General features: G+C 44.1%; 1 protein-coding gene across 19 annotated transcripts in view; it reads right to left on the reverse strand.

Moving 5' to 3' along the window:
- FKBP5 (FKBP prolyl isomerase 5) overlaps nucleotides 1-11,971 on the reverse strand; it is a 50,758-nt gene extending 38,787 nt beyond the window's left edge. For 5 of the 19 annotated variants that reach the window (XM_043533391.1, XM_043533397.1, XM_037884973.2 and 2 more), the window contains exon 1: nucleotides 10,910-10,992. The gene's annotated coding sequence lies outside the window, so the exon portion shown is untranslated. Of the gene's footprint in view, nucleotides 1-6,264; nucleotides 6,545-9,350; nucleotides 9,464-10,002; nucleotides 10,190-10,909; nucleotides 11,028-11,804 lie in introns of those variants that run through there. The other 14 variants (XM_043533398.1, XM_027825974.3, XR_006286805.1 and 11 more) reach the window with 13 other exon arrangements.
- Between the last annotated feature and the right edge of the window lie 348 nt (nucleotides 11,972-12,319).

Raw genomic sequence — 12,319 nt, forward strand, 5'->3', positions numbered from 1 at the left:
CCGAGACATAACATCTTGGCTCAAGGCAGGAAGGTCACCTTTAATTTTAAAAACTAAATCTAATGCCAGATTCTTAATGTTATTTCATAATGTCAGTTCCTTTAAGGGAGAGATTTATATTACACAAGACAAAACTCCAGAAACATCCATGGTCAATCTTTCCTCCAAAAAAAAGAGAGAATTTTATAGCTTCCACCAATGAGATGGAATTTAAAATCACCTGTGAAACTTCCTGATTCCCATTTTGTATTTCCATCAGCATGGAAAGGTTACAGAAGACAGAATTTAAGAGCACCCACACACATGCAATACAATATGCTATTTCCTGAACCTCCGGTTTTCAGTTTCTTGCTTCCTGAGTGGGTGAGAGCCTGGTGAGGATGCCCACATAAAATATATAAACACGGACACCACACCTGTTATTCCTGCCATAGGCAACTGTGGGGGTAATTATGAACCCAGCATTACATTATGGCATCATGCTTAGCAAACACTACCTAAATATAAATACATAATAATAGGGAGTGTGATTTCAAAGGTTTTCACAAGTTAGGAATAACAACATTATAACAGGCAGCCCAATCAGGTTACAGAAGGTCATCTTTAAAAAGGTGTGAAAATATTTAAAATATCTGACTACCCTCTGCTTGCTATTCTGTTACTGCAATCTCTTTTTACCATCTATTCTGGTTTGTCTTCCTTGGTCACTTTTTCTTAAGAATAGCTCTAGATTATTTTAATTTCAATGTCCACAATCAAAACACAGCCTCAAACGGAGCACAGCCAGAGGAACATGAGCACACATGCACATTTCTGGATGCTGGAAAGAAAGCTAAACCTAATTCACCAGAGGAACAATGCGTATCTCCAGTGCCTAACCTGGGTGAGATTTTCAAAAGCACTCAGCGTTGACCTAACACCGCTCCCGTTGAAATCCAGGATAAAGATTCCCAATGAGACCAATTAGGCCAACACTGAGCACTAGTGAAAAGCCACTTGGTGTGAGGAGATTTCATATTTATTTATTATAAGCCCCCAACTTTATTACCTTTTGTTTGCAAATTCCATATCCATTTAGTTTTTCCTCCAGAACAAGTGTTTCCAGTTAGTTTTAAATTAAAAATAAAAAGGTACTTTAAAAAGAATTGCTCAGTACCAGCCATCTAGCATTCAGGAGCTACACTACAGCAAACCAGAGTGCTGCTAAGTGGGGAATAAGGACTCTATTCTGTTTCAGATGGCCAAGAAGTTACTGTATAAACAGTAAGAACCAAAATATGTGAAATGACCACCACCTGGACATTCTTTTAATACACACATTCCAGCAAAACATCTAACATACTTTGCATATGTTTAGATATACAATTATAAAATAGACCTTATGAAAGGATACATTTGCTTGGGTGGCAACTATTCTGGCTGTGGGGGTTTCCATGTGTAACAACCACAGGTTGGGATTTGTTAACCAATTTACCAACCTCAAACTCACTCTACCTGGGAAAGGGCAAGGACATGGAAAGCCAGCAGAAATCTCAGGAGTCAAAGCAAGCAGCTCAGCAGAGAATTAGAGTGAAAATGAGCACGGGCCATCTGGGATGAGTATTTTAGTATGGTCATGAATTTAATCAGCATTAGCACAGAGCAGCAGCTCTCAAAATGAGAAATCCAGAATGATAAGGAATCTCTTCAGGGCTGCTTTAAAACGGAGGACGAGTTTTGAAAACCCAGTGTTTCAGTTTAAAAAGGAGAGAGAAAATAGCAAGACTCCATCTGGAGGAACTCTGTTGCTGCTTGACAGGCCACAGCCAGTCCCAGAGAATACACTCTACAGATTCCATAGGGTAAGGAGAGCACAAGGATAGGAAAGAGTTTAGCCCGGGGATATAAAGGGAGACTAGAAGAAAGCTAATGATCACTAAACCCCAATCTGCAAAGACTTACACATGTGTTTAACTTTAGGCACTAAGGTTAAGTATCCGCTTTAGTATTTGCAGAATCGTGGGCCTCCCAAGTGGTTTGATCTGTAATTTAGGGAATCCTAGCTCCCGAAATGCCTGTTATATTAGAAATCCTGCACTCTGCTACTATAATATTGTGCACATATGCTGCACCTTTAATCCAAGGATTTCATGGTGACTTACAAACAACATGCATAAGAGATCACTGAAAGGCAAATACTACCCATTTCCCAGAGGGGCAAATGGAGGCCCACAGAAATTAAGTGATACAAAGGTTAGTGACAGACCTGGCAATAAAACCTATGCGGACTCCTCAGGCCTCTGCTCTAGCCAAGACACTAGAGATCGGTGGTCTAGCTGAGGTGGCTTATGAGCGTAAATTAATCTTATCCTACAATCATGAGGGAGATTTGCAAGTGAAATGTGGTAAGTGACTGGCTGAGATGCAGACACAACTGAATATTTTAAAGTGTTTACAAGACAACGGAGGTTGGTATAAACGGGAAGGCTGGATCCACAGTAAAAGTAGTTCCCTGTAAAGTCAGAAGAGTCTGTACTGTTTAATGGTGAACTTAGGGCTCGAGAAAGACTGCAGGTGTAACCACAAGGAGGAAAAGTAACTACCAATTAACCCAATGTTTTTCCATCACAGCAAACTGTAGCACCACTGTTAAGCAATCTGTCAGGAGCCACCAGGCATTATGGTGGGGCAGCCCAAGTAATAGCTGTACACCTGAGACTTCTTTAAGCCCTGTGTACATAAATGGTTTAGTGTTGATATTGAATCCTAAGCACCAGGGCGAACAATAATTCCTGTATATACTGAAATACAAGATTGTTGCACGGCCAAGTCATGCTTCCTTTGGGAAGGCCCGGAAATGCCATGAGTGTCAGCTCAGTTTTCTCCAAATCAGACATGGGACTTGGGGAGGGTGGGTAGTGCAGCTCGGCTCCAATAAGCTATGGATGTTCCAAAAGCCACAGAATTATCTGCACAGATCCTGGTAGCATCTTTAGGATGGTATGTTCGCTGCGTCGACATTACTGACTCTCCACCAGCAGCATGGTTCCTTCACGATGACTCTTCTTCATGCCTACAGCTGGGCCTCCCTCCATCTTCCTAGAAGAGTCAGGGGTCGACGGCAGAGCACATTTTTATATCTATCTATCTGTCAAGCTGAGAAAGCATTACTATTATCTGAAGTGGAAAGATCTCTGCAGGGAGGTGACGTTCTCCCCAAACGAGCCCTCCCCTCCACTCATATGGAGATTGCAGAAGCCACCCCTCCCACAGGCTCAGGAGGTGGAGGGATGATATTTTCAACCAAATTTGGTCAAGAAGAGCAGGTTTTGTACTAATTTCCTTCCTCCATGGTAGGAAGTCCAGAGGGGATAATCTCACCACTGATCTCCACACAACACAAGGTGATTTTTATATTTATGCACTCAATCAGGTGTACAGCAAAACCTCTCTCAGATGTCTTTGAAAAGTAACATACTGCAAATTTAGAGTCTAATTGGAAAAAAGGGGCATTTTCAGCTCTCTATACTGCCAGCATTATGGGAGGTCTTCAATACCTCAGACGATGCTCAGGGACCTGAGTGTTCTCATGGACATGCACATTTCATCGTTGGATGGGAGAGCATGTTTTAAACTTAAAAACCTCTCTTTTTGAAACAGCAACTAGTTCACAGAGTCAAGGCAATAATCGTTTACACTGGGATCGGAGTGGCAACCCACATGTCAGAAATCTTATCAACTGTATCAGAGAAGAGGGGACACTGGCTGTAGTTTGGCTGAGTGAGAAGTGTTTTTATAACTACTCTTCTTGTATTCCATTTTTCACCATTAACAGGAATACTCTTTGTGAAGTTGAGGACTATAGTGAAAACTACAATCAGTTTGGCCTTTTAACAAGAGAGTTAAGCAGAGCGCCTGCATCATCCCAAGTCTGGATGGCCCCAAAAAATTATTTCAGTTGCAATTGCTGTTTAGAAAAAAACCTTGTTACTCATATGACTGACCGGACCAAGTGCAATCAGTGCTTCAGGCTTTATAGAACCCCCCACCATTATTCTATGTCCCAGTAACCTAGAGAAAATAAGTTATAGCATTTTTCTTGCTAGTTTTTCCTGTTTCCCATTTATTTGAATGGAATCAAAGCAGATATCTGCAGTTTAAAGCTATTATAGCTCCCCCAAGTGGCGGTCAGAGCTGCTCAAAACCCTGAAGGGTGAAGCTAACTCTCTTGACGCCTTATTTTCAAAACAGACCACACTGTTTTTAAAAGTAGTTTTTGCAAAGCTTTCCTCTGTGTCTGTGTTGCTGTGCACCAGCGCTTCATAAAATTCACTCATTCAATAGGTTTCAAACAAGAATACACAACCCGCCCACTTGTGAGGCTGGGCCACCGTCACTTGATTATTCTATACTGTTGAAATACAAATACTACAGTAGTTTACACCACCTTGCACAACGTGGCTCAATCCTGGTCAGAGCCTCTGGGAGCTATTAGTTTACTATCTGTGTTCTAATCCAATGTCTGAACGCTATACTTTTGGGGGGAAACGAAGTGAACTTTTAAATAAGGGACATTCCGTAATTCTGGATTAATAATAATTGTATAATCTTACTGCCCGCAAATTGTTCTTGATTAATGTGATTTTAAGTAGTCCCTGTACTTTTTTGGACACCGTGTCTGAAAAACAATTTCAATCACTGACTGAGGGCCCAACGGTGCAGGGGATTAGAGCTTTTATACATAGAATTCTGTAACTACTGGGGATGCTTTCAAAACATGTTTATGTGGTTTTTGTCATGACAACAACCACATTTACACAATCTCAATATATCAAAAATAGCCCGTACATTTTAGATGTAAATTCTTCAGGGACTGTTATTTCCATAAAGCACTGAACATTTACAGAACCATGTAGCTACAGACACTTTTCCATGTCACAATACATTTTTTTAAACCAATTAATCTTTTTTTTTTTTGGGGGGGGGGGGGGGGGGAGAGAGGAGGTACAATATCAGACACAAAATGAAGGGTGAGATTTAAAAAAAATAATAAATTAAAAGATGTGTAGATTAGTTAGGTGCCCAGCTTATAGTATTTCAGCAGGAGTTGGGCACCTAACTACTTCTAGCCAACATTGGCAAGCTCACCCCAAGTGTTATTCAATTAAATAAATTAAGGTAGCAACAGCCCCGGAACTTTTTATTCTCCCTAATTTTATACAGCTAAGTGTACAACAACACTTAGAGAAATTCGGAAACTTTACAGAAGTATTAAAGGAGATTCCCCTTTAGGGACCTGAAACATCACTGCAGGGGGAAGTACCAGACCACCTATAAGATTTCTTTCAGTCTTAATAGCGAACACCCATGAACTAATCCCCCGGGCAAATGCTCCTTCCTAGCCTGGCTCACACATAAGACTTAAGCAACCTTGCCGTTAAAGCCCACTTTGTTATGTAGTAACACATTGATGTTTATGAATGATACAGTTTGATTTGTGACTGCTCCCATTAATCTCTTTTCAGGGGTTTATTATTTAACTGTTTGAGCTTAAATTTAGGATGAAAGTTCTTTCTTGGGAGCATATTTTTACTCTCTATTACAGCGCACAACATATGAAAAACTTTTAAAAAGGTGTTCAAAATAACTCAGAAACGCTCTCCATATAAATATCGATTTAGTAAGCTAGAACATTAAATAGTCTAACAACTGTATTATAAATAGATATTAAATAAAACTGCTATTACTTAATTCAAAGGATGTTAACACATGGGGTCTCACAGTTGCTAACAGACAGAACTGTTGTGAATTCAAATGGATACACTAGGTACTAGTTAGTATCCCAAGCCTTTAGCGAAAGTCCTAGGACTATAGCAGTTTCTTCCTGTCTCCTCTCAAATCTGTCTTCTTCCCTTCCACACAATTCTCCTTTTCCCTGAAGGACTCACTTTACTGGCTCTTCCCTGTCTTCACATCTCTCCTTAAAATCATCCTTCCCTGGCCTTCTCCTCTGTGTCCCTCTCGCCTTCTGTTGTGTGGACTTGTCTTAGATTAAGCTAGCATATTGTTTAGACTTTGGCCTTCTCCATTGAGGGTACTGTGCCTTCCATCACTAACAACCCACTCCTAGCCAACTCAAAAGGATTCTTCTCCCTTTTTATCATTATGTCTATACTGCAATCAAGGGGTGTTACTTGCTCATGTAGACATACCCAGGGTTCTGGGTGGGCAACACCTGCCTTCTTTATCATTGAAAACTTTATCCTTCCTCTTTCCCATACTCACAACTTTGAGGTCATCCGTGATTCTTCTTCCTATGTATGCAGTCTCTCACTCAAATTGTTACTTATTCCAGTAACGTCTCACAAAAGTCCACTCTTCCCTCACTAGTCCCACCGATAAGCAAGGTGAGGACAAGGGTTTTCAGCTCTTGCCTCATTTACTGTAACTTTCCCCTTTCTAGCCTCTTCAAAAAGCTCATGCTGAAGTCATCTTCCTTGGTCATTGCTCTGATTAAGTTACCCTTCTCCTAAAATCCCACCCTTCCTTACGTGTATCAAATCCAAGCTTGTTTTCCTCAACTTCAAGTCCCTTCATAGACTCAGCCCCAATGACATTGGATCTAATCTCCTCCTACATTTCCATGTCTTCCCTCCCACACCTCCTTCCTACATTCCTCCCAGTTCTCCTGCCTTGCTGCTTCCCTCATCTTTCTTATTATCAATTTTACTCTCGCTCTCACACTCTCCACTGGCCTTAGAAAAATCTGCCAGCCCCACCCTTTATTTCTCTGAATCCCTCCTCCCCAAGAATCCTCATTCTCTTCACCAACTAGCCTCCTCATTCTCCTTCCCTCATCTTTATCTCCACGTAGCCTTGCATCTGTCTCGTCCACATTAGGATATGAGTTCTTCAGGATAAGGATTATGCCTTGCTTTGTAAAGCCATGTGTAAAATGTACATCACTGTGTAGAGTATGGTTGTCTACACTTCCGGTATTACAGCAGCATAGGTATGGTGCTGCAGCTATGCGGCTGTAACCCTGTAGCATAGAGGTGGACTATAGCAACAGAAGGGGTTTTTTCTCATCACTGTAGGAACTCCACCTCCCTGAGCAACAGCAGCTAAATCGACAGAAGCATTCAGAGTGCTGTAGCTATGTCAACCTAAGTTTTAAGTGTAGCCCAGGCCATAGTAAGAGTCAGAAATGGAACACACCTACAGTGTTATTTTGTCCCTTCCCTGCCTAATTAGGGCTTTTCTCTATAGTACATCATCCTTTAGTGTTTTGTCCAACTCAGTTTGAAATACTTTGTAAGTACAGATAATTTTATTAGAGGCTCTCAAAACACTGCATAGCCAAATGGGTATTTAATCCTGTTTTATGGATGGGGAAAACCAGAGATAAGGAGTTGAAGTGACTTCCCTAGGGGACAAAATGTAGTGACAGAGGCAGGCACAAAACCCTGCTCTGTCTCTCAAGTCCCCTGCTCTAACCACTAAGCACATTTACCTCCTGGATTCAGCCAGTGGGGCTTCAACCTCTTGGAAGATTACTGCACACTAACTGATCCTACTGTTTGGTATTTTTTCCTGCTATTTAACCTAAATGCCCCAAACATTTTTTTTAAAGTAACTGTAATACCAAGACATGTTTGTGCCTAAATTAAGTGTGTGATCTTACTGCAACACTTTGTCCTTCCACTCCCCTTCATCCTCCTACACCCTAAATATTTGTTGCCCTCATTCATGACTTTGCATCTAATATTACATCATAAGATCATCAGGGCAGGGACTACATCTTTGTTCTGAAAAAAAAAAAAAAACAACCCACAGCACTGCAAACAAATTGTTCTTTTCTCAGTTTCATCCCACCGCTACTTGATACTATGTTTTGCATCTCAGTAATCATTTCTTCTGCCTCCTTGGTTTTTATACCCCTCAAATGCTTGCTGTAATTCAAGAGCCTGTAACGTATATTACAGTGTTTAAAATCGAATCTAAATAGAATTCAAAAAGATTAAAAGCCAGAACATACAGGACTCAAAGCAGAATTTGTAGATTGAGAGCAACATCCTTTGCCCTCATTCATTTTCCATTTAGGAATACCTTATTTTGACCCAACCCAACTGCATCTTTATGAAGTCTGCCAAAAGGAGCCAGCCTTGTTTTAACCTGTGCCAAACAGCATTTCTCTGGTTCCTGGTCCACAATTATATTTATGGGGCAGTGTTCACACATGGTTCCAGGTAACCCTCTCTCTAATACAACTTGATTAATCAATGAGGATGGGGTAAACAGTGTTTTCAATCCTATTTATAATACCAATTTCTAACACAGTCACCGTGGATAGTGCCAAACCTAAGTGTTTGAAATCAAGTAGAAGCATCTTTCCCAGCGCCATGTAGAGAAAGTTTTTGAGTTAAATGATCTGTCCTAAAAAAAGGTTGATATTTGAGGAAGCAATATTTAAATGGAATCAATTCACTCATCTGATGAAAAGAGACTCCCCAAACTGGCACCTTAAGGGCATTGTCTACACTGTGGTACTGAACATAGCAAAGCTCGGGTTTGTTTAAGATGGTCAATTTCACTCACAGACAGGATCAATTAAATGATGCATCAAAGAAGGAACCTTGAATATAGCACTGGAAATATGAACCAGAATTAATCATCTGGAGACATTACATATTATTTCTGAATTTACCCTTCAAGGGCTCTTACAGCTCTTCAGGTAAATAATATTCCTTTGTGGCACTGATATGCACATCTGAATATGCAGTTAGCAGCAGGAAAATAGCAACTTCACCCGAGCTATTTGGGCTATGGAATGAGAGAAAAAGCAAGGGCAAGAGCCTTCAATCATGTTTATTTTGGGTTATATATGATAATTGCACTGAGTTATATTCTCTATGCCTACTTTAAAAATCCATGGGACATTTTTAGGTAAGTGTCATTACACAGGAACCTCATTTTGTGACAACACTGTGCTTTCACAACTGGATTAAAAAACATCCTCTCCTAGTGCACCATTATCATGGCTGCAGACCATGTTCCGATTCATTGAAGAGCACTGCTGTAGGAAGTTACAAAACAATATTTCAGCAAAGGATACAGGGCTGCCTACAGTGAAAGTAGACCACTTCTCAATCAGTTGATCTAAAATTGTTTGACATTTCAGTCTGAAAACAGGTGAAATCTCAGATATGGGACAAAGAAGATTAATCTATATATAACTTTTTAAATGACTGGAAAAAACAGGGTGGCTGCAGAGTCAATTTAACTTAAAATTTCCAGATCAAAATGATATTTAAATATCACAGTTGTAACACAATTAGACCAAATATTCAAAGCAAAGACTCTTAACTCACTTTTTTTCCGTGCAGAGTGAGATTAAAACAGATTCTGCATCTACTCTGATTTTGCTGGAGGCACGCACAGGGTAGATCCGATATGACTGTACAGTGAAAATTGAAACACACTTCCCCCTCACCCTCAATCATCTGTTTAAGGTTTGATTTAATCCGGTCCTTTCACCTGGCTCTTTCAGAATTCAACAGCACCCGCAGATTCTGCCTAGTCTCCAAGAGTACAAAGGGCACATCACAAGAGTTTAAACTGACTGGTTTGTTTTTTTTTAACATTCTGTTCCCCCCAACAAAAAAAAGTAACCCCAGCCAGCAGATCCTAAAGCAAAAAAAAACTAGCACAACCAACGGACACTGCCTTCCCTATCCTTGCATAATTGCATTTATAGAGATAACAACGTTTTGTAAAAAACGATTTGAAATCCTTGGTTAGGAGCAGAGCATAAGATAGAGCTACCTCCCAAGAGTAAGGACCATGACAATTACACAGATACTCCAATCTCACACACCTTCCATACACAGGAGGCTCCTCCTGTGATACTTACCGGGGATCCTTTATCCACAGCACAAATAACCCACCCGTTCTCCAGGTTCTTCCTGATCCCACATCCCACCAAGTTCCTTTGTCCCCTTTCCTCCATGCCTCCTCAATTACCTTCCTCCAATGTTACTATTACCACCTGGCTCTTACACAGCGCTTTCAATAAATATACACAATGCAATATTACAGCAGTTCCATCCACAGTTCTTCATGACCTCCTAGACCAGGGTCTCTATGTTACTGGTTATTGGGGGGGAGGGAGAGCAGGGGAATTATATCCCCCCTCACTTTCCTCTCGGCAGAAATATTAAAATGGAAACCATCTCATTTTATAAACTTCCCCTATTGGAGGGGGTGTAATTCATCCTCCCCCTTCCCCCAAAAAACACCCACACTCCCCATAATGTTCCTTTGGGTGATGTAATTCTTCTCCCAACATACATCCACGCAGAAGTCATACAAGGTGGAGGGGAGGGGGCGGTCTGCGAGTGTAAGGGGTAAGGAGGAGGGTTTGGGGGAGACAGGAAGGGGGAAGCAGGGGGCTGTTCTAGGAGAGGGGAGAAACTTGGGGTGCAGTGGGGGGGAAGCCTGGACCCAAAGTTGCCCATGAAGCTGCCCCTCACTATGGGGAGGGGGGCTGCCCTTGGAGGTGGGGGGGGGCCCTGCCCCTCACTATGGGAGGGGGCTGCCCCTAGGAGGTGGGGGGGGCCCTGCCCCTCATTATGGGAGGGGGCTGCCCCAGGAGGTGGGGGGGCCCTGCCCCTCACTATGGGAGGGGGCTGCCCCTAGGAGGTGGGGGGGGCCCTGCCCCTCACTATGGGGAGGGGGCTGCCCCTAGGAGGTGGGGGGGCCCTGCCCCTCATTATGGGAGGGGGCTGCCCCAGGAGGTGGGGGGGCCCTGCCCCTCACTATGGGAGGGGGCTGCCCCTAGGGGCGGGGGGACTGCCCCAGAGGCGGACGGTGTCGGGGGGAACCGCCCCCGCCTTAAGCCGCGGTCCCGCCACCCCGGGGGCGCCGGTACCTGCCGCCTCCTCCCGCTCCCGCCGCTGCCGGGCTAGGACTGACACCGAGCGCCGGGCCGGAGCCGGCCCCGAGACCCCCGCCTGCCCCCGCTCGGCCCCGCCCCTCAGAGCGCCCGTTGGCCGCCGAGCCTGCCCGTCTAGGTCAAGGGCACCCGAGGCGCTTCTTCATTGGCTACCGCTCCTCCCGCATGTAAATAAGGCGGCTTCTTCCCAGCCCCTTTGCCGCGAGCAGCTCGCAGCCTCGAGCTCCCTGTGCGAGAGCGGGGCAGCGCCGCAGCCGGACAAACTCAGTGCAGCCCCCCAAATCCTCAGTGCAGCCCCCGTGCAACGCCCCCAGATCCTCACTGCACGGCCCCACGCCGTCGGTGCACCCCGCAGCCTCCCTGTAACGCCCCCAAACTGTGTGCAACCCCCCAAATCCTCAGGGCAACCCCTCCGCCCCGGTGCAACGCCCCACATCCTGAGGGCAACCCCCCCAAGACCTCGGGCAACCCCCAAACTGTCAGTGCAGCCTCCCAGCCCCGGTGCAACCCTCCCCCAAACCATCCGTGCAAGGGCAAACCTCTCAGACCCGGTGCCTTCCCCGCAACAGTCGATGCGATCCCACCGCTCCCGTGCAACTCCCGACCCCCGGTGCAACCCCCAAACCGTCGGTGCAACCCATAGCCCCAAACCCACAGATCAGCCCAAGCCGGTGTTGCGTGGTACAACGGAAAAACCCAACCCAACGAACATGAAACCTATACGAAAGCAACGGTACGGAACTCAGCGGTAATCAAGCAACCCACAACTTGAAGCAGCCCAGCCGCACACGGCATCAAATCAGAAAAGTGTTAGCGACAGGCAGAAGGTAGCGAAGATCCTGCACTTTGCACACACATTCTGGGCTCTTACCTGCCTGAAGCCCATTATGACTGAACAGCACAACGGTTCAGGGCAAAGATACGACCTTAATGGGCATTTAGACTGGAAGATCAGCACAACTTTCCTCGCCTGACAGTGTAGCAAGAGTAAAAAGAACCGGAGGACTTGTGGCACCTTAGAGACTAACCAATTTATTTGAGCATAAGCTACCTAGTGCTGGAAGTCTGGCGTTTTTAATGCCCTGCATTATTACTTGTAACATCTCAAATTACTGCAGCTGGAAGACTGGAGAAGTTATTTTGTGTCCCTTTTTCAGCATGACAGCACTTGGTACATAGTCAGTTTCATGGTTTCCCCTGGATAGTCAGTTTCGCCTGGGGTTTGTCTGGGTCCCTGAGGCAGCACCAGCAGAAAGAAAAACATGTTACCACCTTTCATGATCATGCAGAGCGTAAGGCCACACAAGGGGGCAGAGGACTCAGCAGCAGGTATAGAACCTGCGATTCCTAGATAATTATTTATTTTCTGTTTGCCAGATGAAGTGG

Source organism: Chelonia mydas, chromosome 21, assembly GCF_015237465.2.
Source record: "Chelonia mydas isolate rCheMyd1 chromosome 21, rCheMyd1.pri.v2, whole genome shotgun sequence".
NCBI classification, from domain to species: domain Eukaryota; kingdom Metazoa; phylum Chordata; order Testudines; family Cheloniidae; genus Chelonia; species Chelonia mydas.